The 6,075-nt window shown below is 48.1% G+C and overlaps 1 pseudogene; it reads right to left on the bottom strand.

The window, feature by feature from the left end:
* Nucleotides 1-6,075, bottom strand: part of LOC112068713 (SH3 and cysteine-rich domain-containing protein 2-like) — a 60,775-nt pseudogene that overhangs the window by 27,257 nt on the left and 27,443 nt on the right.

The following is a 6,075-nucleotide window of genomic DNA, read 5'->3' as shown; positions in this document are numbered from 1 at the left end:
AGGAGAGACTGATACAGAGACAGAGAGAGAGGAGAGAGAGAGAGGAGAGACTGGGAGAGAGAAGACTGGGAGGGAGAGACAGAGAGAGGAGACTGGGAGAGAGAGACAGAGTGAGAGAGACGAGAAGAGGAGACTGGGAGAGGAGAGACAGAGAGAGGAGAGAAGGAAGAGGAGAGACTGGGAGAGGAGAGAAGAGAGAGGAGAAGAGGGAGGAGAGAGACAGAGAGAGGAGAGAAAGAGACAGCGAGAGAGAGAGGAAAGAGAGAGAGAAGAGAGGAGAGAGGGAAGAGAGAGAGACAGAGAGGAGAGGGAGAAGAGAGGAGAGAGGAGAGAGAGAGGAAGAGGAGAGAGAGAGAGAGAGGAGAGAGAGAGAGAGAGAGAGAGGAGAGACGGAGAAGAGAGAGAGGAGAGACAGAGGAGAGACAGAGAGGAGAGACGAAGAGAACGAGAGAGGAGAGAAGAGAGAGAGAGACGAGAGAGAAGGAGAGAGAGGGGACAGAAGGGGAGAGAGAGGAGAGACAGAGAGAGGGAGAGACTGGGAGAGAGAGGACAGAGGAGAGAAGGAGAGACGGAAAGAGAGAGAACAGAGAGAAGCAGAGAGGAGAACAATAGAGGAGAGACAGAGAGAGGGAGAGACGAGAGAGAGGAGAGACTGGAGAGAGAGGGGACAGACTGGGAAGAGAGGAGGAGAGACTGGGGGGGGAAGAGAGACAGAGAGACAGAGGATAAGAAGAGACGGAAGAGAGAGAGACAGACTGGAGAGAGAGAGGAGAGACTGGAAGAGAGAGGACAGACAGAGATAGGAGAGACTGGGAGACGAGAGGAAGACCTAGAAGAGAGAGGACCAGACTGGAAAGAGAGAGGAGAGAACAGAGATAGGAAGAGACTGGGAAGAAAGAGGACAGACTGGAAGAGAGAGGACAGACTGGAAGAGAGAGGACAGAACAGAGAATAGGCAGCGGGAGAGAAGGAAGCTGGAGAAGAGAAGACGAAGAGAGAAGAGAGACCGAGGAGAGGAGAGGAAGAATGGAGAGAGAGGAAGAGAGACAGACTGGAGAGAGAGAGAGAAGACTGGAGAGAGAGAGGAGAGACTGGAAGAGAGAAGAGGAGAGACTGGAGAAAGAGAGGAAGAAGAGATAGGAAGTGAAAGAGAGGAGAGAAGAGGAGAGACACTGGAGAGAGAGAGGAGAGGAGGAGAGAGAGAGGAGGACTGGAAGAGACAAGAGGAGAGACGGCGAAGCGAGAGGGAGATGGGAGAGAGAGGAGAAACTGGGAGAGAGATGAGAGAGACAGAGAGACTGGGAGAGAGAGAGGAGAGACAGAGAGACTGGGAGACGAGAGGAGAAGAGGAGAGACTGGGAGAGAGAGGAGAGACTGGGAAGAGAGAGAGAAAGAGACTGGGAGCAAGTGAGGCTACAGGACAGAAGGATCAGCTGGTGCGTGAAGAAAAATTATGACTTAAGCAAACACAAGCAAAAACAATGAGGAATAAATAGCTTCTGCACTCATCATGGTGACAGGAGTAGATTTAGCAAAGAGGAAAAGAGTATGAAAATGTTAAGGGACCTCTAAACACGCAGCAGCATATAAATCAAGGGCACGTGAACACGCTTACTAGACTTGCCCTCAGCTTCTCAATCCAATCATACTGTATGCTTTATGTCCGAAAACCAAGAACACACACACGAGCAGAGTGTAATACCATTTCTGTGGTACCTCTGCTATTTCTCTGCATACATTCCAATTATAATCCACCGATTGTTTGCTTCACTGTTATCAATATTACATTGTTATTGCTATTGAATAGGAATGAAATATGTGAGTAATTTCAACTAATTATTCCAGTCATTGGGTACCTAGTCAGGTGCTGCCTTTGAAATCTGTTCACTTAATAGTCAAGTGGATCTCTAGTATAATGGATAGTGGCAGTGACAATAAAGTAATAACACTGACCAGCTAGAAATACAAAAAAGATCAAGTAACCAGGATAAATGGCTGAATGAAGCAAATAATCTACATAGACACTGAGGCCTAGTGTGTCGAGAGGCCTGGGAGTAAGTTGGCACCTTACCCCACGATCAGGTGCTTGCAGAGCTGGCAGTGGGTGGGCTTGCGGAAAACGTGCTCCTGGACAGTGGTTCACCTGCGTCAGTGGACGGGTTGGGGGGGGCCTTGAAGACAGTGAGGGGAGGGGCTTAAGACGGGGAGGGGAGCGAGGGAGGGTTTGGGGCTGAGTGGACGGAGAGAGGGAGGGTAAGCATTTCACTGGCGAGGGAAGAGCCAGGGGGCGGGGAGGGGGGCGGCGGGTCGGTGATGAAGTCTGGGGGGAGACGAGCGTCACTGCAGGACCTCTGGAAGAAGTTCTCTACACTCTTACTGCGCATCAGGGTCTTAAAGGAGAGGGAGCGCTTCAGGCGCTGGAGCTGCAGGGAGGGAGAGAGGAGAGAGGGGAGCATGAGGGGAACATTCACAACAGATATCAACACGTCAGGGATTTAACAGGCACAATAACATGTGTACGTACCAGTTGTTCCCCCGAGAGGATGAACAAGCAATTTTCATTTCCATAGAACATGTAGTTCCATAAACAAGRGATGTTGACTCGCCATTTCATGAAAAACCAACAGCACAAAAGGACATTAGCACTCACATTGATAATAATAATCTGTGAAATGCCATTTAGTTGGGTTTCATGTAAGGTTGCTAGCCCGTAACCCACTGGGCACAGACGTTCCCTGGTTCAGTGGGAGACTGATGAAAAGGACCGTTCCAGTTTACCCAGCAGCCTTATCACCAGCTTTCAGCAGCCAATCTCCTGGCTCCTTATCTGATTCAGTACCTTTACAGGGCCTATTGATGATGTATTCACACCAGCCTACCTCTGGCCCATTGTCAGTGTGAGTGCGGGTGCTGGGCTTAAATGGTAAACAGACACACTTATCACACACACCTATACATGCAATGCACATATACACACACATACTTTCACACATACTGGGGCCAAGCTTCCTGCCATCCAGGACCTCTATACCAGGCGGTGTCAGAGGAAGGCCCTAAAATTGTCAAAGACTCCAGCCACCCTAGTCATAGACTGTTCTCTCTGCTACCGCACGGCAAGCGGTACCGGAGCGCCAAGTCTAGGTCCAAGAGGCTTCTAAACAGCTTCTACCCCCAAGCCATAAGAGTCCTGAACATCTAATAAAATCTTTTACACTGCTGCTACTCTCTGTTATTATCTATGCATAGTCACTTTAATAACTCTACCTACATGTACATATTACCTCATTTACCTCGACTAACCGGTGCCCCCGCACATTGACTCTGTACCGGTACCCTCTGTATATAGCCTCGCTATTGTTATTTCACTGCTGCTCTTTAATTAATTGTTACTTTTTTTTTTTTTTTTAAGGTATTTTTCTTAAAACTGCATTGCTGGTTAAGGGCTTGTAAGTCAGCATTTCACTGTAAGGCGCATGTGACAAATAACATTTGATTTGACATACACACACACACACATAGGATTATTCACACAGCATCCTTACCCCACGTATTGTACATGACGTGACTATCATTCATTCCTTATCACCTCTACTGACCGAGCTGTTCCTGCATGACTGATAAACGAACACATGTCAAAGCCATCACTCCTGTATCCTGTCTCTCTGTCTCTCCAACTTGCATTGATTACCTAAATAAATACATGTCGCTCAACTGACTGATGATCTCCCCAGGCGCAGGTTGACGTTTATTGTTATGAATCTTGCACTGGAGGCAGAACTGAAAAATGTATTCTAGCCGGGCCAGCTGCAAAGTCAAAATGGTCTATTATCGTAAAAATGTATGGAAAACAAAAATGTGTTTTTTTAACTTTTAATTTAAGGTTAGGGTAAGGCATTAAGATTAGCAGTGTGGTGACTTTGACCGTGCTAGCTAGTGACCACTGCAGAGCTGCCTCCAGGGCAAGATTTACAACAATTAAATGCCAACCTGCTCCTCAGGCCAGAGATATTGATGATCATACATCATGTGGAGTTAGGTGTTATGGATGGTGCTGTGAGGAAGTGTCTGTCACAGATACACCACAGGAGGAAGAGGAGCTAGCTGAGAGAGGAGGGCGTTGTCCTCTCCTTTGTCTGAATCTAAAAGAACGGACCAGGGTAGGCAGACACCCCATTGATCCACCACAGACACAGCTCCCTGCACTGTGCGTGCGAATGCACATACGCACACACACAAACACCGGCATACACAGACTCTCTCTCTCTCTGCCCGTCAGTCTGCTGCTAGTGGAGGCTTACGCCTCTGTTTCTCAGGGAATAGGAGATGAAAACAGTTTGTCCAAGTGAGTCAGAAAGACAGACAGCTACCCAGTGTCCCTGTGTACTCGTTAAGGAGCATAGAAGTGTGTGTGCGTGCAGTGGTTTGTGTCGAGTGTGTCTTTCTCCCCGTGTCAAATCATTTGATTACAGCCGCTCATCTGAGTCGATGACGATTGGGAATTGAAGTGGAGAGGCGGTTTGGTTTGACACACCTGTCAGCGCAGCGCTCCCTACGTAGCTACCAGAAGGTGCGGTGCAGTGCGTCATGCGTTTGTCCAGAGCATGTTAAGTCAGAGGAAAGAAGCGTTGGCGTCATAGTAACAGAATCTAGATTCTATTTCTATGGTCGGTCGTAGCCTGCCGCCCGCGCCGTGCGCTAGAACACATCTCAATTAGAGCGTATCTTATCAAGCCTCTGTGCTGTTCTTCCCAAATAGCACTCTATTCCCTTTCTAGCGCATATGGGGCCGTGGTCAAAAGCAGTTCACTATTAGATAGAATAGGGTGCCATTTGGGACTCAGCCAGAGAGAAACCCTCGTTAAACTCTAGTTTAGTTGAGACGGCCGCAGCTTATTATCTGAAGTAACGCCAACATTAACATACAGTACTGCCAGTTCGCTTCATACATAGTAATCCACAAGGCTCCAGTTCATAATGACTGTTTGCTGTCATTTACATGTGTATTAAGTCCTTTGCATACAATACCTTATGTGACCCAGCTACTGTACAAATCCAACCCTGGCATACATAGGTGTGAACTAGTCCCTGAACTGCTTTATTCAATGCCTTTCCTTTGCAATTTCATGACAATAATCCCAGAAAGTCGAGGGATCGTTTTTGCACCAGCCTCTCCACGTCCTGTGTAGTCACGTGGGTCGTGCGTCAGCCAGGCTAAGAGAAGGACTGCCTCAGAGGAAAAGCTTTCACTATCTCTCTGTCTTTTCATTTCTCTCTCTTTCTCTCTTTCGCCGTCTCTCCCATCCCTCCCTGTCCATTTTTCTCTCTTTCTCTCTCCCATCCCTCCCTGTCCATTTTTCTCTCTTTCTCTCTCTCATCCCTCCCTGTCCATTTCTCTCTCTTTCTCTCTCTCACCGTCTCTCCCATCCCTCCCTGTCCATTTTCTCTCTTTCTCTCTCCCATCCCTCCCTGTCCATTTCTCTCTCTTTCTCTCTCCCATGCCTCCCTGTCCATTTTTCTCTCTGTTTCACCCCTCTCGCTCTGCCATATATCATGGGCATCCAACCCCCACCTCAAGAAGAATCCCTCTCTCTAGTGTCTGTTTGTCTAACTGTTCAACTCCCAGGTCAAAGCTGTGCTGAGCAACAAACGCTCAGCAGCCCTGGGAGAGACAAAGGGTTGTTTATGGACAGCTCTCAATGAAAAACAAGGAACAACCAAACAGAACCCTATCACACACACACACACACCAACACACACACCACAACACACACACACACACCACACACACACACACACACACACACACACACACACACACACACACACACACCACACACACACACCACACACACCACACACACACATCCCTTGGGTTGTGCTGTCTGGAGATGCAAGAGAAACGATTGGCAGACGATACAGTATAAATAACCTGCTGGGAAACTTCCCTAAGACTAAATGAATAATGTCGGAAGAGACACACATGCACACTGCACACACACACACACACACACACACACACACACACACACACACACACACAACACAACACACACACACACACCACACACAACACAC

The sequence above is a fragment of the Salvelinus sp. IW2-2015 genome, unplaced genomic scaffold (genome assembly GCF_002910315.2).
Source record: "Salvelinus sp. IW2-2015 unplaced genomic scaffold, ASM291031v2 Un_scaffold659, whole genome shotgun sequence".
Lineage (NCBI taxonomy): Eukaryota > Metazoa > Chordata > Actinopteri > Salmoniformes > Salmonidae > Salvelinus > Salvelinus sp. IW2-2015.
The sequence above is the reverse complement of the archived record's forward strand: the minus strand, read 5'-3'. Positions and strand labels throughout refer to the sequence as shown.